The sequence below is a fragment of the Carcharhinus amblyrhynchos genome, chromosome 32 (assembly GCF_965287045.1).
Source record: "Carcharhinus amblyrhynchos chromosome 32, sCarAmb.v2.hapA, whole genome shotgun sequence".
Taxonomy (NCBI): Eukaryota; Metazoa; Chordata; class Chondrichthyes; order Carcharhiniformes; family Carcharhinidae; genus Carcharhinus; species Carcharhinus amblyrhynchos.
In genome coordinates, this window is record NC_137355.1 from 11,563,813 (window position 1) to 11,589,158 (window position 25,346).

The 25,346-nt window shown below is 44.8% G+C and overlaps 1 protein-coding gene across 2 annotated transcripts in view; it reads right to left on the bottom strand.

Moving 5' to 3' along the window:
* The window catches only part of c32h15orf39 (chromosome 32 C15orf39 homolog), a 74,372-nt gene extending 49,700 nt beyond the window's left edge, over positions 1 to 24,672 (bottom strand). The window contains exons 1-4 of one of the 2 annotated variants that reach the window (XM_080216255.1): positions 24,295 to 24,672; positions 19,382 to 19,428; positions 16,915 to 17,026; positions 6,777 to 6,871 (exon numbers count right to left, since the gene is read on the bottom strand). The gene's annotated coding sequence lies outside the window, so the exon portion shown is untranslated. The remainder of the gene's footprint in view (positions 1 to 6,776; positions 6,872 to 16,914; positions 17,027 to 19,381; positions 19,429 to 24,294) is intronic. The other variant, XM_080216254.1, reaches the window with a different exon arrangement.
* Between the last annotated feature and the right edge of the window lie 674 nt (positions 24,673 to 25,346).

Sequence of the window (25,346 nt, forward strand, 5' to 3'; positions counted from 1 at the left end):
CATTCTAAACCGCCCCTCCTTTATCTTGAGGCTGTGCCCCCTAGTCCTACTGTCCTTTCTGAGCGGGAAGAGTCTCTCCACCTCTATCCTATCCATCCCATTCATCATCTTATATGTCTCAATGAGATCTCCCCTCATTCTTCTAAACTCTAACGAGTACAAGCCTAGTTTATTCAGCCTCTCCTCATAGCTCAACCCCCTCAACTCCGGTATCAGCCTAGTAAACCTCCTCTGCACTCCCTCCAAGGCCAAAATATCCTTGCGTAAGTACGGCAACCAAAACTACACACAGTACTCCAGCTGCAGCTTCACCAATGCCCTATACAGCCGCAGCAAGACCTCCCTACTTTTTCTGCACCCCACCCCCACCTCCCGTGGGTCACCTTCAGCAGGACTGGAAGATCTCTCTGGCAAGAAGGCCAGAAAATCCCACACACATAACATTTTGTGCTGCACCAATTGTAATAATCTTGCCAAGGCCAGTTTTCAAGCACCATAACTCTTTATTTTCAAAACGGAGAAGGGCCCCATCCATGATAGTGACCTGAGGTCAGAATTGAACCCAAGTCCCTGGCACTGTGAGGCAGCAGCGCTAACCGCTGTGTCACCGTGCAGCCCATTGAAGATAGGTGTGGCTCACATCCAACTTAGTGGCCATCTGCCAATATGGCATGCAGGTCTTTGAATTGGGGCATAGGGTATCTATCAAGTTTGACTTTTAGCTTGCAGCTTCCACAGAGATGGCCCACTCCATGAATTGCACAGGCCTGATTATGCCCAGATTTTCCACGCACCCAGGTGCAATCTCCACCTTTTCCAATAAGGAGTATGGAAGTGGTCTTGCCCCAAAATACTTTGACGTGGCATTGAGGGAGCTCAGTGTAAATCTTGGCTTTAGCTCTTCTCATTTTTTTCAAGTTCTTACTGGAAAACCTAAGGGTATCTACTGATGACTTTGTACAGTTCTCCCATAGCCAGCCTGAAGATCGCCAAACAGTTCAGCTTGATCCGCTGGAGCCAATCTCTCCCCATAAGGCTTGGTCCTTGCCCCTGTTACAATGATGAGCAGGAGTTGGGCTGATTGCTGTCTGTAAGTCACTGCGATCATTGTGGTGCCACGAGTTCATAACGGTTCCTCTGTCTTTCAAGCTCATGAACAAATACCAGTTTGGAGGTGATTGTATGTCTGCTCCCCGATAATGGAGACGGCAGCCCCTGTGTTCACTTCCATTTCCAACGAATGACCATTTACTGCAGTTTCACCATTACAGAGGCAACCTATGTCGTGCTGATGTGGTTTAGCCACATCGTCCCTCTTTCTGGTAGTGGATATACCTGCAAGGTTCAATTCACTAACTTGTTCACTAACCATGACCCCATTTTTCCCCATAACCTTTGACCTCATTCGCCCAAGTGCTATATCATTTTGAATACATTCAATGTTTTGGCAGCAACTACTTCCTGTGGTAATGAATTCCATAGGCTCACCACTCTTTGGGTGAAGACGCGTCTCCTCACCTCTGACCTAAATGGTCTGCCCCAAATCCTCAGACTGTGATCCCTGTTCCGGACTCACCGACCATCAGGAACATCCTCCCTGCATCTACCCTGTCTAGTCCTGTTAGAATGTTACGAGTCACTGTGAGATCTTCCCTCATTCGTCTGAACTCCAGCGAAAACAATCCTTACCAAATCAATCTGTCCTCATACATCAGTCCTGCCATCCCTGGAATCAGCCTGGTAAACCTGAAAATGCTTAATCATTTATATATTAATAGAACTGCTGTCAACCTCTAAGGGTACGATGGCACAGTGGTTAGCACTACTGCCTCACAGCGTTAGGGATCTGGGTTTGATTCCTGGCTTGGGTGACTGTCTGCACATTCTCCCTATCTCTGAGTGGGTTTCCGCCAGGTGCTTTGGTTTCTTCCCACAGCCTGAACGTCATGCTGGTTAGGTGGTTTGGCCATGCTAAATTCTCCCTCAGTGTACCCAAAGAGGCACCGGAGTGTGACAACTGGGGATTTTTCACAGTGACTTCACTGCAGTGTTAATATAAGCCTACTTGTGACAAAGTAAATAAACTTTAAACAAAGTAAAAGTGACGTTACCATACATCCTCAGAAAGAATTCTCACATGCAAGTCTCTGTAAGAAATTTCATAGGTGTTGTCCATTTTGGCTCATGTGTTTCCAGTAGATCCTGACTTTCCTGATTCTTCTACAATTTTTTTCACCCTATGGCGTTGATACACCATTAATCATAATTGTTTTTGGGATCGACTTTCTGCTTGATAAAATGCAGGCTTTGTCTAAACTGTTGTCTTAATAGTAAATCATTGTCAAATCACGTATGATTAAATCTCAAACTAAAAGAAAAATCACAGATACAGACTTGAGTTAACTGGGTTTATTCAAAGGCATGATAAGAAAAGTCAAGCACTTGTTTAATTCATTTAAGGGATTTGGGTGTCGCTGGCTAGGCCCTGCATTTATTGCCCATTCCCAGTTGCCCTTGAGAAGGTGGTGGTGAGCTATCTTCTTGAAACGCTGCAGTCCTATGTGGGGTAGGTACACCCACAGTGCTGTTCGGGAGTGAGTTTAAGAGTTCTGACCCAGTGAGAATATAGGAGCAGCGATGTATTTCCACATCAGAACAGTGAGTGGTTTGGAGGGAACTCGCAGGTGGCGGTGTTTCCATGTATCTGCTGCCCTTGTCCTTCTGGATGGTAGCGGTGGGTTTGGAAGGGGGAATGCACTTGTCTATATTTTTGAAGACTTGCAGGAAATGGAACCATTGAAGAAACAAAAACCTGCATTCATTTAGCACCTTTCACAATCGCAACGTGGTTCACAGCCAATCAATTACTTTTGAAACGTAGGAATTTTTCCAGCATTGCACCCCTCCACCCACTCAATGTTCATACAGTCTCGTCTGTGGCTAACAGAGAATGCCGTTCTCTGAGCCTTGCCGCTCCCCCCGCCCCGGGGACTCAGGGTGGGCGTGCCAGTAAAATTCCAGCCACAGTCACTGTTGTCACGCCAGAAACACAGGAGACAAATTGTGCACTGCAGTGTCACATCCGAGTGATTGAAAGTGACAACTAATATAATTTTACAGCAAAGTTAACAGCTTTATTAGCAAAAATATTTTAAAAATCTTTTGAAGGGTTCCAAAGCAGAAGGCCAGGTCATTGAGTGTCTTTAAGACAGAGATAGATAGGCTCTTGATTAATAAGGGGATCACAGGAGAAGGCAGGAGAATGGGGATGAGAAAAATATCAGCCATGATTGAATGGCAGAGCAGACTTGAGGGGCCAAGTGGCTTAATTCTGCTCCTATGTCTTATGGTCTTATAGACTTAAAGTAGTTTAAAACCCATAGTCTTCCACTGAGGAAGTCAATTTAGGTCACTGATGGGCAACTTAGCCTGGTGAGTGGGCCGCATGAATGGCCCTCCTTCATCTCAGCGGGCTGCAAGATTGAAATCGGGCTTGTTCACTAACCTTGACCCCATGAATAAGATCAAACATATTTAATGCATGCCAAATATTTCATAACGAGTTATAGAAAATGCTTCATCATTTATACGTTAAGAGAAGTTCCAACAACTTCAAAGGCTATGGTGATACAGTGGTTAGCACTGCTGCCTCGCAGTGCCAGGGAATCAGCTTGGGTTATTGTCTGCCTGTGTGGGTGCCCCCCTGTCTCTGAGGGTTTCCTCCCCCAGTTCGAAAGATGTGCTGGTTAGGTGCATTGACCATGCTAAATTCTCCCTCAATGTACCAAAACAGGTCCCAAAGTGTAGCAAGTAGGGAATTTTCACAGTAACTTAATCATAGAATCCCTACAGTGCAGAAGGAGACCATTTGACCATTGAGTCTGCACCAATCACAATCCCATCTAGGTCCTATTCCCATAACCCCACATATTTATCCTGCTAATCCCCTAACATTAGGGTCAATTTAGCATGGTTGATCAATCTAACCCACACATCTTTGGATTGTGGGAGGAAATCGGAGCACTTGGATGAAACCTACGCAGACATGGGGAGAATGTGCAAACTCCACACAGGAAGCGATTCGAGGCCGGAACTGAACCAGGGTCCCTGGTGCTGTGAGGCAGCAGTGCTAACCACTGTGCCATCGTGCTGCCCAAGGGTTCAGGGAGGGAAACATAAGGGACCATTGTAGTGTTAATGTAAGCCTACTTGTGACACTAATAAATAAACTTAAAATTTTAAAATAAATATTTAGATGTTGATTGGACGCAGAGGGAGCACACGGGTGTCACAGTCAATGTTGTGAACAATCAGCATGCACCTCACTTCACTTGCCCTTGCTTTACGTGCAAATTACTTCAGCCACACCAGTAGGAAAAGAAATGGATAGAAACCAGCAAAATCTGGCAACTCTGGACAACGGCCAACATAATGCATGGAATTTTACAGCCTCCCTCGTCCTGAAACCCACCCGAGGTCAATGGACCACCCCTCGCCTGCTCCGATTCTTGTGGTGGGCGAGGCAGTAAAATTTCAGTCAATATCTCACAGGCTGCACTCAAAACCCTGATGGACTGCATGTGGCCTCTGGGCCACAGGTTGCCCACCAGTGGTCTAGGCTGACTACAGCTCAACTGGATTTGATCTGACGAGGATTGATCTGTTCCCAGTGGAATTTCTCACTTTTATTGCTCTGTTGGTGCCAGTCCAGTGTGGTTTCTTAGCCTCTTGTGGCTGCAGAGCGACCATCCTCCAAGTGACCCTTCTGTGCCCTGATGAATGGTTTCCAGGGTTTGTGATCACATCAATCTGTACTTAATCCAAAACGCCATGCGTACGTAGTTAGTTGCGTAGAAGGTCTGAACTTGTACTTAGTTGGTTGGACACACTTGACTCTCCTGCAAGTGATTCAACAATGAGACGTCCACTTTAGTCATCTTTTTGTCTCTTTCAAGGTTCAACTCTCTCATCGGTGGCTGTGCAACCACTCCCCAAGTTATGAGTTATCGTCTGTATCAAAGGTCGCTTGAGAAAACACAACCGTGGCAGTTCTTTTTTGCAAGTCACGACATGTTTCTGAGAATTCCAAGGATTATCAGTTCCCCCGCCCCTCCCCCAAGCCTTTGTAATGACTTCATGACTGCGAGATTCCACAACTGACAATGTGTTAATGACCAGATAATCTGCTCTCCTGATGTTGGTTGAGAGATAAATATTGGCCAGGACACTGGAGAGAACTCCTGTGCGCTTTGGATCCTGGTTTAACAATCAACTGAGAGAAAACATACCACTGACAGAGCAGCACTCCCTCAGTACACACGACACAAATTGCCAGATCTTTGTTGGATGCTTCCTTTGAGATCAGTAACAAGTGCCATTGCTTCACCATTAATTGAAAAATGTACCCTTTTTTTTATTCATTCATGGGACATTGGCGCTGCTGGCTGCCCAGTATTTATTGTCCATCCCTAATTGCCCTCGGAGGATAATTGAGAGTCAACCACATTGCTGTGGCTCTGGAGTCACATGTAGGCCAGACCAGGTAAGTTTGGCAGATTTCTTTCCCTAAAGGACTAAATGGGTTTTTCCGACAATTGTTTCATTGTCATCAATAGATTCTTAATTCCAGATATTTTTTATTGAATTCAAATTCTACCATCTGCCGTGGCGGGATTTGAACTCAGGTCACCAGAACATTAATTGAGCTTCTGGATTTATAGTTGAATCATAATACCACTAGGCCATTGCATCTCCTATTCATTTAAATATGTCTTCAAAAGTCTCTTCTAAATACACAGCCAGAAGTCGCTATGGTTTGGCTGCAGATTGTGGCACTGTGCCTCACAGGGACCTGGGACGATTCCCGGTTTGGATCGCTGTCTGTGCGGAGTCTGCACGTTCTCCCTGTTCCTGTGCAGGTTTCGTCTGGGTGCTGTGCTTTCCTCCCACAGTTTGAAAGACGTGCTGGTTACGTGCATTGACCATGCTAATTTCTCCTTCAGTGTACCCAAACAGGCGCCAGAGTGTGGCAACTAGGGGATTTTCACAGTAACTTCATTGCAGTATTAATGTAAGCCTACTTGCGAAATAAACTAAATTAAATTCAATGGCCATTTATTTTCCTACTTGCAAATTTAAAAGTGAAGGGCTTTTAATTTCTTCCTTTGCACTCTGTGAGAATACTTCAATGTGATTGGCCTGTTTCCTGCTTGATGTGCATCATTGCTACTGAACAGTTGGAAATCACAATGGTTTCACTCCAGATTTAACTGGAAACTGTCACTGAAGTTTCAGCCTTGATTTTGTACGTAAGTCTCTGGAGTGGACAATGTATCTGATCACAGTTCCTTGTCCCTCCATGCAGATGCAATAGTTAAGAAAGCCCACCAGCGCTTCTACTTTCTCAGAAGACTAAGGAAATTTGGCATGTCAGCTACAACTCTCACCAACTTTTACAGATACACCATAGAAAGCATTCTTTCTGGATGTATCATAGCTTAGTATGGCTCCTGCTCTGACCACGACCGCAAGAAATTACCAAAGGTCATGAATGTAGCCCAATCCATCATGCAAACCAGCCTCCCATCCATTGACTCTGTCTACACTTCCAACTGCCTTGGAAAAGTAGCCAGCATAATCAAGGACCCCATGCACCCCAGACATTCTCTCTTCCACCTTCTTCTGTCAGAAAACAGATACAAAAGTTTGAGGTCACGTACCAACCGACTCAAGAACAGCTTCTCCCCTGCTGTCATCAGACTTTTGAATGGACCTACCTTCACTGAGTTGATCTTTCTCTCCACCCTAACTATGACTGTAACACTCCATTCTGCACTCTCTCCTCTCCTTCTCCATGTAAGATAAGCTTTGTCTGTATAGCGTGAAAGAAACAATACTTTTCACTGTATACTAATAGCTGTGACAATAATAAATCAAATCAAGTCAAATCTACAATCTACTGACCCAGTGAGACAGTGCTGCCAGCCGTGTCAAAGTTATTTATTCTTTGACCATCTTCGTCAGAAAGGGTCTTTTCTCCCTAGCGCTCAATAAATAAGGACTTATGTGCCTGCATTGGACGTTTTGTTGGACAGTGGGGTTAATGTCCCTGCCTCTGAGATAGAAGCTCCGGGTTCGAGCCCCACCCCAGGACTTGACATCGAAGGAAGGTGCACCACAATGCAGACAAAACGGTTGAGAGTGAACCTGCAAAATCCTTCCAACCTGCCAATGGCTGGCAGTAAGAGCAGGACTCCTGGTCAGCCATGCTTGAGTTTCCTGGTCAGTATTGTTTGATGAGAACAGCACCCCTTCAAACTATAAGACTGTGGCAACAGGCTAGCCAGCTGTCTGTGGGGCAGCACAGTGGCACAGCGGTTAGTATTGCTGCGTCACAACACCAGGGACCTGGGTTCGAATCCTGGCTTGGGTCACTGTCTGTGCAGAGTTTGCATATTCTCCCCTTGTCTGCGTGTGTTTCCTCCCACAGTCCGAAAATGTATGTGGGTTAGGTTGATTGGCCCTGATAAATTGCTCCTTCGTGTCAGAGGGATTAGTAGGGTAAATATGTGAGGTCACAGGAATAGGGTGGGATTGTTGTTGGTGCAGGCTCGATGGGCCAAATGGCCTCCTTCTGCACAGTAGGTATTTTATGTTCCAGGATAGATACACCCTACAAACAGGTGAAAGCCTACCTTATGCATCACTAGCTCATAGGATACAATACAGAAGGAAGCCATTTGGCCCATCCAGTCTGTACCGACCATAATCCCACCTAGGCCTTAGCCCCATAACCCCATGCATGGTTGTGGGAAGTGAAACGAACAAATGTACATGCATCAGGTTACAAAGGTATCTGCTGTTTAGTCAGGAGATTAGGGAATTTCCTGCTCTTAACTATTCTTGATTGGTATTGGATTGAAACCCACCCAGTACAGAAAGGACATGCTGCAGGAAATTCCTTTCAAGCACATCTTAGTAAATCTGTAAACAAGAGATGTCGTAATATCATGGGTTTTAAAAAGTAACACAACACAGATTATTGAAAATGACAGGGGAGGTGAAATTGATGCATTCCAGTCATGTATGATGGGGCCATGGCAAATTTGCAGTCTGTTTTACACTGACTCCCACTTCCTTTCTCCATTAACCAATTGCAACCCCATAAATTTCAATTCAGCCTGCTGTTGCTCACAATGTAATTTTATTAACATTTACAGCTATTTTCCGCACTTTTGTTTCCCAGCCGTGGTTCGATGGAGAGCATTCTTGACTCTGAGCTGTAGTGTTATGGGTTCATTTCCCAGTAACTCCGCGGGATATAGAATCACGCAGTGCAGAAGAGGCCCTTCAGCCCATCAAGTCTGCATCGACACACAAGAAACACCTGACCTCTCTCCTAATCCCATTTACCAACACTTGGCCCATAGCCTTGAAATGTTCCAAGTGCTCATCCAGGTATTTTTTCAAAGGATGTGAGACATCCCCCCTCCACCACCCTCCAAGGCAGCGCGTTCCAGACTGTCAGCACCCTCTGGGTAAGAAAGTTTTTCCTCACATCCCCCCCAAACCTCCTGCCCCCCGCCTTGAACCCATGTCCCCTCATAACTGACCCCTCAACTAAATGTTTATTTTATTAGTGTCACATTACATTAACACTGCAATGAAGTTGCTGTGAAAATCCCCTCATTGCCACACTCCGGCACCAGTTCTGCAGGAGAATTTAGCATGGACAATGGACCATGTCTTTCAGACTGTCGGAGGAAACCGAAGCACCAGGAGGAAACCCACACAGATACCGGGAGAATGTCAGACTCCACAGACAATACCCCAAGCTAGGAATCGAACCCGGATCCCTGGCGCTATGAGGCAGTAGTGCTAACCACTGTGCCACCCCAGACAGTGACCCAAACTGGGAATCGAACCGGAATCCCCGGTGCTGTGAGGCAGTAGTGCTAACCATTGTGCCACCGTGCGGCTCCATATCCACTCTGTCCATGCCAATCCAGGCCAACACTCCAGTGCTGTACTGAGGGTGTGCTGCAGTGTCAGAGGTTGCATCTTTCAGGTGTAACAGTAAACCAAGGCCCTATCCAGTGGACCTGAAAGATCCCACAGTGTCCGGACTAATATTTCTCCCTCAACCAGCATCAGTATAGCAAAATGATTATCTGGGCATTGTCACATTTTGAGGGAGCTGGCTTCCTATCTGAATTACATCACTGACCACATTTGGAAGATAATTAGTTGTTTGCTGGATTCTTTGGAACATTTTTTGGTTGTGAAAGGCGCTATATGAATGCAAATCTCGTCTTTCTCATTGACATTTTTATGATGACCAAGTGCCTTGCGTCATTTTCAAGTATATTATGAACATAAGAACATAAGAAATAGGAGCAGGAGTAGGCCATCCAGCCCTTCGAGCCTGCCCCGCCATTCAATAAGATCATGGCTGATCTGTTGTGTCTCAGTTCCACATTCCCACCCTCTCCCCATAACCCTTAATCCCCTCGCTTATCAAAAACCCATCAACCCGCGTCTTAAAAATATTTAGCGAGGCAGCCTCCACCACCTCAACAGGCAGAGAATTCCAGAGATTCACCACGCTTTGAGTGAAGAAGTTCCTCCTCAACTCTGTTCTAAACCGCACCCCCCTTTATCTTGAGGCTGTGACCCCTAGTCCTACTGTCCTTCCTGAGCGGGAAGAGCCTCTCCACCTCTATCCTATCCATCCCATTCATCATTTTATACGTCTCAATGAGATCTCCCCTCATTCTTCTAAACTCTAACGAGTACAAGCCTAGTTTATTCAGCCTCTCCTCATAGCTCAACCCCCTCAACTCCGGTATCAGCCTAGTAAACCTCCTCTGCACTCCCTCCAAGGCCAAAATATCCTTGCATAAGTACGGCGACCAAAACTGCACATAGTACTCCAGCTGCGGCCTCACCAATGCCCTATACAGCTGCAGCAAGACCTCCCTACTTTTATATTCAATCCCCCTTGCTATGAAGGCCTTTCAATACTCTTTCAATACTTCAAAATTTTGAACATAGTTTACTATTTCAAGCCATGCTGCAGACAGTCCTGAATCCTAAGCATACGCCTAATTTAAGGTTTTAAAAGCTTAATTATTAGTCACAAGTAGGCTTACATTATCACTGCAATGAAGTTACTGTGAAATTTCCCTAGTCACCACAATCTGATGCCTGTTTGAGTCAATGCATCTAACCAGGATGTCTTTCAGACTATGGGAGCAAACTGGAGGAAACCCACGCAGACACGGGGAGAACGTGCAAACTCCGCACAGACAGTCACCCGAGCCGGGATTTGAACCCAGGCCTCTGGAGCTGTGAGGCAGCAGAGCAAACCACTGTGTCACTAGCTCATCCATAACTAAATAGAGGGCAGATTCTCTGGCCTCCCAGCCACGAGTTTCCCACTGGCGGGAGTTGGTACGTTGTTTGCTAGCGGTGGGATTCTTTGGTCACGCCGCTGTCAGTGGGAATTCCCGTGCTGGCGAAACATGTGGGCCACATGTGACTGGCTGGAGAATTCTGACCACGGGCTTTCATAGCCACCCAGGGAATTCACAGAACCTTTTGCCTAAGGATGGACTGTCAACACAAGAACTATAGCACTCCAAAAGAGAAAATGCTGGAAAATCTCAGCATTTTCAACTGTAGCATTCCAGCCGGCTCATCTTTCTGTTTCAAGATAGACAAAAGAAACATCGAAACTTGTGAGAAATGGTCAGATACTCACTTTTATGATCCCCCCCTTGAATCAAAGACACGGATGAGTTCAGCTAACTGTCAGTTTATTCGATCTTGCAAGAAAGGGTGCCATCCCATGGGTACACACACCTTGCTTTACACAATCATAGTTTATATACATTTTTCTAGATAACAATAGGACAGCCCTCCTTTCTTCATTGGTTACCACTTCCTAATCTCTTTACTGAGTGAGCTCCTCCCTTATTGACATCCCATTAACTCTAATCCAATCACCCCCTTTGAGGCTTGAATCGTTTTACCTCTCATTAATTCAGCTAACTCTTTTTCATTGTCCTGTAAATTACTAACACATTTATTTTATATGGTGTAAATTAGTTTGTTTTCCTATCTCTTTTAAACTATGCTGAAGACCCCGGGCGCCTGCCAGTCTCATTTTTTTTTCTTCTTTTTCTATGTGTTTCATCATCTGCTGGTCTTAGCGTTTAACCCCTTAGGTTACAATAACGGTTCTGTCATGGTTTCCGCCCCAGATGGTTTGACTCAAAAATTACACTACCATCTCTTACAAATGTTGATTCCCATTGTATTATGATGGTCTCTCCATCCAAATAAGTATGGATGAATTTGAAAGTGTCAGGCGGCAACACAAGAGGTGAATTTGTCCAAGTCACATTGCCAGGAAGCCATTTTGTGGTCCGCACTTAAAAGAATAGTGAGAAGCTGCTTAGAGACTCGAATCCACCAGAAAGTCATTGCGCCAACTACAAGCCATTGAAGCAGCCAAGGTAATAAACAACAATACATTGAAGATGGGCAGACTCTCCCCAACCTCTTCTAATCTCAAGTCCACCCAAAAACTGACCTCCTGGAAGTGTGACATGAGAAGGCTTTGCAGCTTAAGACCTTCTCTGAAGCCAAGGCATCCAGTCATCTAAGAAACTGCAGGGCTGCTAAGGAAAAGACTGAGTCAATCATAAATTGTGATTGTGTTTTATTTTTCCTCAATTGCATCTAACGCTCACATGAGTGACAGAATGGGTGAGTCAAGAGAATAAGACATTGAGAGACATTTTTACGTCCCGCACGCCACGGGAATCATAGCAGGTGGAGGGCGGGGGGGAGTGCAGACCATACAAAGGTCTATTGGCCTCAGGCAGAATGTTCTTGGGGAAAGCGTGCCTGGAAAATCCCAACCATTGTGTTTTTAAAGCTTTGAGACAAGTATGTAATAATAAATAACATATCCTATCTTTAAATTCACCAAAAGGTTGCTGCAGAAATTATTTAATCTGGGACAAGCACTTTCAAGAGAGCACACTACACTTATATACAAAACACACTGATCACAGGCCGTAGGCAAATGCATGTATTCTGTCATTGACTCACGCTGGGGAAATAGAGGCGGTATGGTGGCACAGTGGTTAGTGCTGCTGCCTCACAGCGCTAGGGCACCGGGTTCAATTCCAGCTTCGGATCACTATCTGCATGGAGTTTGCCCATTCTCCCCGTGTCTGCGTGGGTAGTCAGGTTTCCTTTCAAAGATGTGCAAGTTATGTGAATTGGCCATGCTAAATTAACCCTAGTGTGGGCTTAAGGGAATAGGGCCTGGGTGGGACTGTGGTAGATGCAGATTTGGTGGGCCAAATGGCCTCCTTCTGTAGTGTAGAGATTCTATGAAATATAATTATTTTTTATGTGATAGATTATGAGGGAATTCTTTCTTTCTTCCGGCCACGTAGTGGGTGTGTGGGGTAGGTGGGTGGGATGGATCACTCAAAGGGACCAAGCAAAGGCCCATTGACCTCGGGCGGGATTTTCCGGAGCGGGGTTTGTGGAATCGGAGAATCCCACCCTATATATTTTAACATCTGTGCTCTTCCCTATATACAGAGAACGGAAAACAACAGCGTGCCTCACTGTATGGGCATTGGGGTAGCAAAGGAATATTTGAGTTCTTGTTGTTCAGTGTCAGTGGTCATCAAACCTGTCTTCCTACACTCTCTTTTGCGTAGTTAACAGTGGGCAAGAAAAGTGCGATAATAACTTCTTTTTTAGTTTGCGTAGGCGGGTCATGAAAAACCCGAAACCACTTACAACCACAAGAGACTTGGCCTAGAATCAAAATTCCAAAAGTGCCTCTTTTGATTTGAAATAGGAGAGGATTGGATGTCCTACATGTTGTCCCTGAACAGAAATCCAAGTTCTTCTTGTCAGATTTACGGGAGGAGTCCTTCTTAGCTATGTTCTTTCCTCATTAGCTTCCATTGGAATGGAGAGTTCTGAGAAATCCACATATCTTAAAGTTCATATGTGTTCTTTACAGGTCCCCAGCTGTGCATAATAAATCCAATGAATAAGAGGTGTAAAAAAAAGAAACCAAACCAAGTCTTAAGTTTAAAGTTTATTTATTAGTGTCACAAACAGCCTCACAGCGCCAGGGTCCTGAGTTCAATTCCAACCTCAGGTCACTGTCTGTGCGGAGTTTGCACATTTTCCCCGTGTCTGTGTGAGTTTCCACCGGGTGCTCTGGTTTCCTGCTACACTTGAAAGATGTGCAATTTAGACGGATTGGCCATGCTAATTTGCCCTTTAGTTTCAGGGGGAGGAGCGGGGTAAGTATGTGGAGTTACAGGAATAAGGCCTGGGTGGGATTGCAGTCAGTGTAGACTTGATGGGCTGAATGGCTTCCTTCTGCATTGTAGTGATCCTAAATATGTGGAGTTATGGGGATTGAATCTGGGTGGGATTGTGAGCGGTGCAGCCTCGATGGACCGAATAGACTCCTTCTGCACTGTAGAGATTCTACGATCGATGAAATAGACTTACGTTACCACTGCAATGAAGTTACTGCAAAAATCCCCTAGTCACCACATTCCGGCGCCTGTTTGGGTACACTGAGGGAGAATTTAGCATGGTCAATGACCTAACCAGCATGTCTTTCAGATTGTGGGAGGAAACCAGAGCAACCGGAGGAAACCCTTGTACACACTGGGAGAATATGCAGACTCCATACAGTCACCCAGAGCCAGAATTGAACCCAGGTCCCTGGCGCTGTGAGGCAGCAGTGCTAACCACTGTGCCACTGTGCTGTCCTCTTATGTCAGGACCCATGAATGATTCTGTCTTAGTTTGAGTCCTGGTTCAACTGATTCCATTTCTCCAGGAAAATACTTTATAGATTGGTGTGGTACGGTGGCACAATGGTTAGCGTTGTTGTCTCACAGCCCCAGGGACTTGGGTTCAATACCCAGCTAGGATCACTGTCTGTGTGGAATCCCACAGTCCAAAGATATGTGGGTTAAATGGATTGGCCATGCAAAATGGACCCTAGTGTTAGGGGATTAGCATGGGTAGATAAATGGGGTTATGCGGATAAGGCTTGAGTAGGATTTGTGATCGGTGCAGACTCAATGAGTTGAATGGCCTCCTTCTGCATTATCAGGATTCTATGATTACCACACAACTAATTAAAATGATACCCTTCCGTTGCATTCCCTCCTTGACTTATCCATTCAAGCTGAGCTCCACAATGGAGCTGTCCAACCAATCTCCAACCTTTCTGATAGGTTAACTGCTGCAACAGCTTGGTGGTCCACAGGTCCGGTCTGACCACAAGAATGGCTACTGAATGCAAATGGCCATTTTAAAGGATGACGCCCAGTAAATGTGTGATAGGCCAATAGCCCCAGCTGAAACTATCCAATACATTAGCTCCCAGCTACACAGCTACACTTGGCTTGTTGGAAATCCAAATGTGACTCATTGAGTTCAAGCCCCACTCCAGGTGTTAAGTCAAGAACTTGGGCTGACCCTTAATTGCATTACCAAAGATGATCTGTGATGGTAAAGCGTGGGTCTGACAGTGACAAAACTGCAATAATACTTCAGGTGCTGCAACCTTGGTTTTGAGGTTTGAGCTGAAGAGTTAGCCCTGCTTCCTCTGACCATACATGTTGCTGATTGTGGTCAGCATTCACTGGATCACGGCCACCTTTCTGCCTCAAGAGCACTGCGACCTCACAGCGCCAGGGACTCGGGTTTGATTCCCAGCTTGGGTGACTGTCTATGCGAAGTCTGCATGTTCTCCCCATGTCTGCATGGGTTTCCTCCCACAGTCCAAAAGACATGCTGGTTAGGGTGCATTGGCCAAGCTAAATTCTCCCTCAGTGTACTTGAACAGGGGCCAGAGTGTGGCGACTAGGGGATTTTCACAGTAACTTCATTGCAGTGTTAATGTAAGCCTACTTGTGACACTAATAAATAAACTTTAAACAATTTAGCATGGCCATTCCACACAATCTTTGGATGGCCATGCAGGGTTTCATTTCAGCCATCAAACCTATTGTCATATTTATCAACACTCGACTCATGCCAACAAATTGTGTTTATTTTCAGGTCTTTGGACACTAAGGAGCGATTTAGCATGGCCAATCTACCTAAACTACACATTTTTGGAATGTGGGAGCAAACCGGAGCACCCGGAGGAAACCCATGAAGATACAGGGAGAATGTGCAAGCTCCACACAGACATTGACCCGAGGCTGGAATCGAACCCGGGTCCCCAGCGCTGTGAGGCAGCAACGCTAACCACTGTGCCGTCGACATTCCACAATGGGTCCCTGGTGTTTCGGTAAGTATTACAATCAGAATGGCAGAGACCTTGGCGGCACCAAACGGCCCCGATGGCAGCCAATGGCAATGCACCTTCGCCATGAAAACAGATGCTGCGGGGGAGGGAGGGAGGACTGGTGGCAGTCCCAGCCTTTGCATTTAGAGAAATGCAAATGATTTGCAGCAGAAACGCAAGCAGCAGTAAATTCTTAAAGCGAGCACAATTTTGAGTTTTATTTATGAGCTGGGACAGAACTTTTTGTCCCAGTGTTAATAATGTAGACAACTACAGGCAATCATATAATGTCCACACAAGAATCTGCACAGGCATATTGAAGGAGATGAGAATGGAAATTACAAAGCACAGGCCGTACTTTTCTGAGCTGCCTTATATTCTGTAACATCCTTACCTGGTCTAGCCTACAAGTGGCTCCAGACAGGGGAGGCAATAGCATAGTGGTATTATCACTAGACTATTAATCTAGAAACTCAGCTAATGTTCCAGGGACCCGGCTCCAAATCCCGCCGCGGCAGATAGTGGAATTTGGATTCAATAAAACAAATCCGGAATTAAGAATCTACTGCTGACCCTGAAACCATTGTCAGAAAAACCCATCCGGCTCACTAATGCCCTTTAGGGAAGGAAATCTGCCATCCTTACTTTGTGCTGATCTACTTTGTGTGACTCCAGGGCCACAGCAATGAAGTTGACTCTAGCTATGCAGGGATGCTGGTATACTGGTTAGCACTGCTGCCTAACAGCGCTAGGTTTGATTCCCGACTTGGGTCACCGTCTGTTTGGAATTTGTACAGTCTCCCTACGTGCATGGGTTTCCTCCAGTTTCCTCGGAAAGACGTGCGTGTTAAGTTGATTGGCCATGCTAAATTGACCCTAGTTTTGGGGAATCAGCGAGGTAAAAAAGTGGATAGGGCCTGGGTGGGATTGTGGTCAGTGCAGACTCGATGGACCGAATGGACTTCTACACTGTTGGGGATTCTACCATTCTATGATTAGCTTGAGTGCGACTCTTCTCTGATTTTTCGGGGTCATCCTATGTTGATTGGGCTCCCCCAACATTAGATCATTTCATTCATTACAGACAACAATAAAGCACATCATTCAACAGTGCAATGTAAATTGGGCGGTCCTGTGGCACAGTGGGATTAGCATCCCTGTCCCTGAGCCAGAAGCTCTAGGTTCAAGCTTCACACCAGGACTTGATGGCCAAGAAAGGTAATAACGTGGCCAAACAGGTAGAGTGTCAACCTGCAAAATCCTTCCAAACTGCAAATGGCTGGCGAGAGACACTCCTGGTCAGCCACGTTTGAGGTGGAGTGGTGCCCCTCAAGGTATAAGCCCCCTGGTGACAAACTAGCAACCTGTTCCAGGAATTACTAGCTACAAAAACGGATGAAAGTCTGTCTTAAGTGTGGGAAGAGAAAGAAGATTAAATAAATAGCATATTTGTATGAGGCACCTACTGGACTTAAACTGGAGTCCAAACTAGAAGTTTGAATAGAAATAGAATAAAACCTATGCGCATTTTTATTTATTAAAATCAAACATACCTCTACACCAAAGAGCAACGATCCCTCTGTGATCCCATTGAAATTTTCAAGTAAGCAGTTCTGAGTTTATGAGACTCATGTCTCATGACTTGGTGGAATTTGTGTGGCAAACCTGCAACATCAGCAAGTGAAATATGGTCAAATATACGCAGTTTCCTGAAATAGTCACACACTTGACAACTTACAGCTAAAGCAGAAGGTGAGTAAGAGAAACGTGATACTATCGACTCAGTGCATTTTCTTCACTTTGTTATCAGACTAAAGTTTATTTATTAGTGTCACAGCTGATTTTCAAGTCTCCAACTGATGAGAAGATGATATCTTTAAAGTTTTTTATTAGTGTTACAAGTAGGCTTACATTAACACTGTAATGAAGTTATTGTGAAAAATTCCCTAGTCGCCAACCGCTGGTGTCTGTTCGGGCTACACTAAGGGGCAATTTAGCATGGCCGATGCACCGATGCACCTAACCAGCATGTCCTTTGGACTGTGGGAGGAAACCGGAGCACCTGGAGGAAACCCACGCAGGCATGGGGAGAACACGCAGACTATGCACAGACAGTCATCCAAGCTGGGAATTGAACTGGGTCCCTGCCGCTGTGAGGCAGCAGCGCTAACCACTGTGCCACCTTACTGTCCCTCTGGGTGTCCTTTCATAGTGAAAACTGCTTCAATGATATAAGGAGAAAGAGACGGTGCACCAAAGATCGGATTAATGAAGATCTTAAAGTGGGAATTCGAGCTAGAGAGCGAATACGTTGTTTCATTTACTCTGGTATGTGAATGTTGCTGGCAAAGATTTACAGAGTGCAGGAATGAAATAGAGATCTGGTGGACTGGTGCAACAACAATAATCTCTCCCTCAATGTCAACAAAACGAAGGAGATTGTCATTGACTTCAGGTGGGTAATGGAAAACATGCCCCTCTCTACATCAATAGGGAATTTCACAGTAACTGCATTGCAATGTCAATGTAAGCCTTACTTGTGACCAGTAAGTAAAATAATAAATGAAATGGGGATGAAGTTGAAATGGTTGAGAGCTACAGGTGTCCAAATCATCAGCATGTCCTGGTCCCCCCATGCCGACACTATAATTAAGAAAACCCACCAGCGCCTCTACTTTCTCAGAAGACTAAGGAAATTTAGCATGTCAGCTATAACTCTTACCAACTTTTACAGATGCACCATAAAAAGCATTCTTTCTGGTTGTATCACAGCTTGGTATGTCTCCTGATCTGCCCAAGGCTGCAAAAAACTGCGAAGGGTCGTAAATGAAGCCCAGTCCATCACGCAAACCAGCCTTCCCTCCTCTCTGCCTCAGAAAAGCAGCCAGCATAATCGAGACCCCATGCACCCTGGATATTCTCTCTTCCACTTTCTTCAATTGGGAAAAAAATACAAAAATCTGAGGACATGTACTGACCAATTCAAGGACAGCTTCTTCCCTGCTGCTATTAATCTTTTGAATGGACCTACCTTGCATTAAGTTGATCTTTCTCTACACTATGACTGTAACATTACATTTTGCACTCTCTCCTTTCCTTCTCTATGAACGGTATGCTTTGTGAAGTTACTATGAAAATCCTCTAGTTGCCACACTTCGGCACCTGTTCAGGTACACTGAGGGAGAATTTAGCATGGCATATGTACCTAGTTAGCACAGAGAAATGCTGGAAGATCTCAGCAGGTCTGGGAGCATCAGTGGAGAAAAAGTTGAGCCAACCTTTCGAGCCTCGATGACCCTTCATTTCAGGTCATCCAGACTCAAAATGTTGGCTCTATTCTCTCTCCACAGATGCTGTCTGACCTACTGAGATTTCCCAGCATTTTTCTGTTTTTGTTTCAGATTCCAGCATCCGCAGTATTTTACGTTTACCCAACCAGCACATCTTTCGGACTGTGGGCGGAAACCAGAGCACCCAGGGGAAACCCACGCAGACACAGGGAGAACGCACAGACTCTGCACAGACAGTGACCCAAGCCCGGGTCCCTGGCTTGGCTGAGAGGCAGCAGTGGCAGCCATTGCTTATGTGACTCAGCTGGAGTCTGGATTAGCATTTGCGACAAAAGATCGGGGGGGGAGTTCCAATGAGGATTGTCTTTACAAGAAACCGTGTTTGGCCTCCAGGTGTCAGCATTGTACTTGGGCACAAAGTCAGGTTAGCGCCACCTGGTAGTACAGAGTGCAACTACATTCACCGTCAGCTTGTGACACCTTGGCTGCCATTGTTTGTAGACCACTTCAAATGATTCCATTGCTTTGCAATGTTCTTGCAGAAAAATTGGTGCTAACTATGATGTTGGAGTTCTTACAGTAAAAAGTCTGACAACACCAGGTTTTAGTCCTGGTCTGACAAAAGGTTGTCAGACTTTTTACTGTGTTTACACCAGTCCAACGCCGGCATACCCACATCTTGGAGTTCTTATCCAGAACACAATAAAATTAGGAACAAAAATGGACTTACCACAACTTTTTGGACGTGCCCAGCCAGTTCTTGCTTGACTCAAGTATCTAGAGAGGAAGCAAAATCACTTTAGTTACAACTATCTCTTCATCAACATTTCCTCTTCCGTCTTTATCCTGCTCAGTATATTTACATATATATTTAACTTTGACAGCACCATTTAAATGCATTGCACAATGGTCATTTTTCTCTTTTCACTGCAAAGAAGCAGGCTAGTTGCTGAGGTAAGGAGAGGTTAAAGTTTTTTAAAAAAGTGTCCCATTTACTCAGGTCACCGCAACGTTCTAAAGGTCTCAATGTTGCTTGTTTTGCAAAGCAAAGCGAGAAACAAAAATCGAAATGGGCGTGGTTCCTTCTTAAAAAAAGTCTCTTTCACGGGACTTCAGTATCGCAGCACTTGTCTCATAGAATCCCAGCAGTGTAGAAAGAGGCTATTCGGCCCGTCGTGTCTGCACCGACTCTACCAACTTTAGCCAGACCCATTCCTTGCCCTACCCCATAACCCCACGCATTTACCCCGCTAATCCAGTTAACCTGCACATCTTGAGACTAAGGAGCAATTTACCTTGGCCAATCTATCTAACCTACATAGCTTTGGACACTAAGGGGCTATTTGGAATGGCAAATCCATCTAACCTACAGAGCTTTGGACACTAAGGGGCCATTTGGCATGGCAAATCCACTTCAGCCACTCAGCTTTGGATACTAAGGGGCAACTTAGCATGATAAATCCACCTAACCTACACATCTTTGGACACTAAAGGGCAATTTAGCATGGTCAATCCACCTAACCTACACAGCTTTGGACACTAGGGGGTAATTTGGCATGGCTAATCCACCTAACCTAAGCAGCTTTGGACACTAAGGGGCAATTTGGCACGGCAAATCCACCTTACCTATACATATTTGGACACTAAAGGACAATTTAGCATGGCCAATCCACCTACCCTGCAAATCCTTGGACACTAAAGGGCAATTAAGCATGGCCTATCCACCTAACCAGCACAGTTTTGGACATTAAGGCACAATTTAGCATGGCCAATCCACCTAACCTGCACGTCTTTGGAGTATGCAAAGAAACCACAGCACCCGGAAGAAAGCCTCGCAGACATGGAGATTACATGCAAATTCCACACAGGCAGACACCCAAGACTGAACTCGAACTCGAACTTGAGTCCTTGGCGGTGTGAGGCTGCACTGCTAACCACTGCGCCACTGTAACACTCTTGCAATGGTCGCACATTCCAGCTGTTCTTGGAAGATGATGGTGGGCCCCCTTCTTGAACCACTGCAGCCCAGCTGGTGCTGTTAAGGTGTCCCTTGAGAGAAAACACTGCCAGAGGGCTAAAGTGGGGAATGGGACTGGCAGGATTGCTCTACGGAGAGCAGGAATGACTTGATGGGATTATTAGCCCCCTTTTACCCCGTAATGACTCTGCGTGGAGTTTTCCAGTCCCGCCCAACAAGGGAATTGTTGCAGGTTGGCAGAAGAATTAAATGTCCGTTGACTTTGAATGGGAATTTCCCATGCTGGGCGGCGGTGGGGGGGTGGTGGGTGGCGAGACCCACTCTTTAAGCATTAAAGTTACGGTTCTGTGCACAGAAACTACAGAAAGTAAGGGGCCGTTGGTGAATCATCAGTGGGTGTCCAGTCCCATGGAACTGTAGCTCAGAAAACCCTTCAAGAGTGAAGTGAAGATTGGTGAAACCTTCCTGTCACAGTGACGGATCTTTAACTGTTCATTGAGCCTCTATCCTAAATTCACCACGCTCTTTCTCAGAGAATTAAGTTAGAATTATGTCAAGATGTGACTCAAATGACTCACACTTTCTCAAATGAATTGGCACAGAATTCATTGGAGGCGCCGGAGCGTGGGTGCCTTCTTGCGAGCTGTGCCCAGCATACTCTCTAATTCTATCTTTAAAAACTTAAATTTATTTATTAGTCACAGGTTCCATTCACACTGCAGTGAAGTTATTGTGAAAGTCCTCTAGTCGCCGCACTCCGGTGCCTGTTTGGGTACACTGAGGGAGAAGTTATGGCCGATAACTTAGCATGGCCGATCCACCTAACTAGCATGTCTTTTGGACTGTGAGAGGAAACCGGAGCACCTGGAGGAAACCCATGCAGACATGACAAGAAGGTGCAAACTCTGGACAGACAGTGACCCAAGCCGGGAATGGAACCCAAGTCCCTGGCGCTGTGAGGCAGCAGTGCTAACCACTGTATGCTACCATGACGCCCATCTTTTACTCCCATTCTGTGTTTTTAAAACTCTATCCTAACTCTTTTAAACTCTAACAATGTTCTCCCCGCTGCCATTTACGGGAAAAAGATACAAAAGTCAGGTCACATACCAACTGACTCAAGAACAGCTTCTTCCCTGCTGCCATCAGACTTTTGAATGGACCTACCTTGCATTAAGTTGATCTTTCTCTACACCCTAGCTATGACTGTAACACTACATTCTGCACCCTCTCCTTTCCTTCTTTATGAACAGTATACTTTGGCTGTATAGTGCGCAAGAAACAACACTTTTCACTGTACGTTAATACATGTGACAATAATAAATCAATTCAAATCAAAGACTGTAACACTACGTTCTGCACCCTCTCCTTTCTTTCTCCCCTATGTACTCTATGGATGGTATGATTTGTTTGTATAGCACACAAGAAACAATACTTTTCACTGTATACTAATAAGTGACAACAATAAATCAAATCAAAATCAAAGACTGTAACACTACATTCTGCACCCCCTCTTTTCCTTCTCCCCTATGTACTCTATGAATAGTATGGTTTGTTTGTATAGTGCACAAGAAACAATACTGTTCAGTGTATTGCAATACAGGTGACAATAATAAATCAAATCAAATCAAAATGTTAATTAGTCCTCATGCTCAGGTTTTTAGATTTGTCTCAGGGCAAATCGCTGAGAGTGTGGGGTGATAATAATGCAATGGGGGGGAACAGGGCATCTGGGACCTGAGTAAACAGTGCAATCTCTTTATCATTGAAATTGAAGGATTGCAAAAAGCAGTTGAACAAAGACTTGAGAAGGAAGTGTGTGAGCTAGAGTGTGTGAGTTCAAAGTCAAATCAGATACAGAGGAAGACAGAAAAATTGGATGAAGAGAGAAAAGAGACAGGAAAGAAAAGTAAAATTAACATTTGAAAAAAAATCTCCAACAACAATTAACACCTGAAGAGATGAGACTCTCCAGTTTGACTGGTTTGTTTTCAGTACCAGAGAGGTTGATTGGCAGTAATTGTCACTTGTTGCAGGAACGGAAGGGTACTTCTGCTTGTAATGGCAAGATATGACCCTTCATGGTGTATTTAGTCCATAATAAATGGGCAAATACAAAAACATTACACCATTCAATAGTGTGGCAGGCAACAAAATACCGTTTTTGTGAAGGTCATACTGCAACATGCAACTGAAGACAGCAACCTCTGGGTAGGGGCACCTCCCCTTATCTGGACGTTGCTGCCCCATTTATGTTTAAAATACCAACAAGCACCACTGGATAGTATTTTAACAAGATGTGGTATATTATTTATAGTCAATTCCTTATAAGTTTCCCACTACCTGGAATCGTGACATTAAGATTCCAAGTTCCAGATTCCCATTATGTGTACAACCTCAATGTATGTTTCACTGTACAGTCATCTAATGAGGCACTATTATCCAAGATTTTGTAATCATTACACTATTCATGCTTTGAGGTAGCCCTGAGTTTACAGTCAGGAATTATGATTATCAGGTTAAACTAATTTAAGGGGTAAACTGCTTCATAAGATTGAGTGATTCACTGGCTGGAATAGATTGCCAGTGACTTATTCAAATAAAAGTTCTGTAGATGTTCTACAATTCTGTAGAAGGGTCATATGGATGCTGCCAGACCTGCTGAGTTTATCCAACATTTTCTGTTTTGACTTATTAGTTAATTTTGTTTTTTTATTAGAGTCACAAGTATGCTTACATTCACACTGCAATGAAGTTACTGTGAAAGTCCCCGAGTCGCCACACTCTGACATCTGTTTGGGTACACTGAGGGAGAGTTTAGCATGGCCAATCCCCCTAACCTGCACATCTTTAGACACTAAGGGGCAATTTAGCATGGCCAATCCACCTAACCTGCGCATCTTTGGATTGTGGGAGAAAACCAGTGCAGCTGGAGGAAACCCATGCAGTCACAGGGAGAATATGCAAACTCCACACAGACAGTGACCCAAGCAGGGAATCAAGCTCAGGTCCCTTTGAGGCAGCAGAGCTTGTGCCACCGTTATTACCTTAGGTAATGTGGAAATGAATTGATACTTGATTCAACAAGGAGTAGAGTCTTTTTTGTTTATTAGTGTCACAAGTAGGCTCACATTAACACTGCAATGAAGTGACTGTGAAAGGGATATATGCTTGGAGTTTGCTGTCCATTTGTTAATAGTTTACAGAGATCCTTTAATGACAGCTTGAGCTTAACAATTTGGATCATCTTTTGATCGGGCAGTCATATTTCAAGCTCTCATATAATTTTACTTTTACACACAGGGGACCTTGATTTATGAAATCCTTATTCAGCTCAAAGCTGCCCATTCAACAATTTTACACATTATTAATCTAGTTTTTTCCTAAACAGTTTCCAGGCAAATTTGGGAGTTACAGGACAACATTTGCAAAATGATATACACAGAGGCTGCTGTCATTTCCTCGCACTTAGAAAAAAGAACTTCAATTGTTATACAAGTTTCTCATTGTTTAACTTAAACCAAATGCAGGGAGGGTGAGAAATAATTCAAGCACGAGCAAATTGGAGAGAAAAAATGAGTTAAAGTTTATTTATTAGTCACAAGTAGGCTTACATTAACACCACAATGAAGTTACTGTGAAAACCCCCTAGTGAGTGATCTTACCTTTCCAAAATTATTCTCGCAAAAACAAAAGGTAAACTGGTTCATTTTTGTCACTCCATGGTCCGCCACATATCAGAGCAGGAAGGGGTGTGCTACACAGGACAGATCTTGCACACTGCTCAGGCAGGCAATGCTAAGACTTGAGTATCCGTAAGGAACAACTGCTCAGAGTGCAGCCAGAAGAGATTGAGATCACGCAGAGGCAAATAAAGTCCCAAGCATGTCTGGCTGCAATAACTATTGCAAACAACCAGAAAACTAGGCAGTGCCAGCTCCTGACTGTAGGACACAAGTGAAGAAAGCTACTTATTACGATTTGCTGATGCTTGGAAGTCCTGGCTTCTAAACTGTTGATCCAAGTGCAGTCAGCCTCCACTATTTTCCTTGCAAATCTGACTCCACTTCTTGTCTCCTCCGCTTATATACATAGCAGAAATGATGAAATAGTGGATGATGTCACCCAGTCCGGGCTGTCAGCCAAGCTAAACAAAACAGGCTAACCAGGCAAGAATTGCAGAAATGTAGGTATACGAAGTGAGATAAATTATCTTCTGGTGTGTACCTGAGGTTCATTGAACAGTGGTTTAAAGAGAAAGGTCGGTGGGCTTCAGAAAATATCCTTTAACTACAATCAAATTATAACTGTACAACGTTGGTGTGTGTAAAGCTGCTTAAGCCGCAGCAATGGAGTGTGAATATATAAAAAAAACATGATTGTGACAGGGAGGCTTATAGGTTGTTTTTTTTTCAGACTACACCAGATCAGTTTGGCCGCTCATGTAGCCCTTCCTCATTGGACCGAACAAGTACGGGAATTTTTAAAGGGTGCAATTTTCAGCGCTGCTAACTCACAGCGCCAGGGGCATCCGGGTTCAAATCCCAGCTCAGGTTACGGTCTGTGCGGAATCTGCACGTTCTCCCTGTGTCTGGGTGGGTTCCCTCCGAGGGCTCTGATTTCCTCTGAAAGATGTGCAGGTTAGATGCATTGGCAATGCTGAATTCTCCCTTAGTGTACCCAGACAGGCGCTGGAGTGTGGCAACTAGGGGGTTTT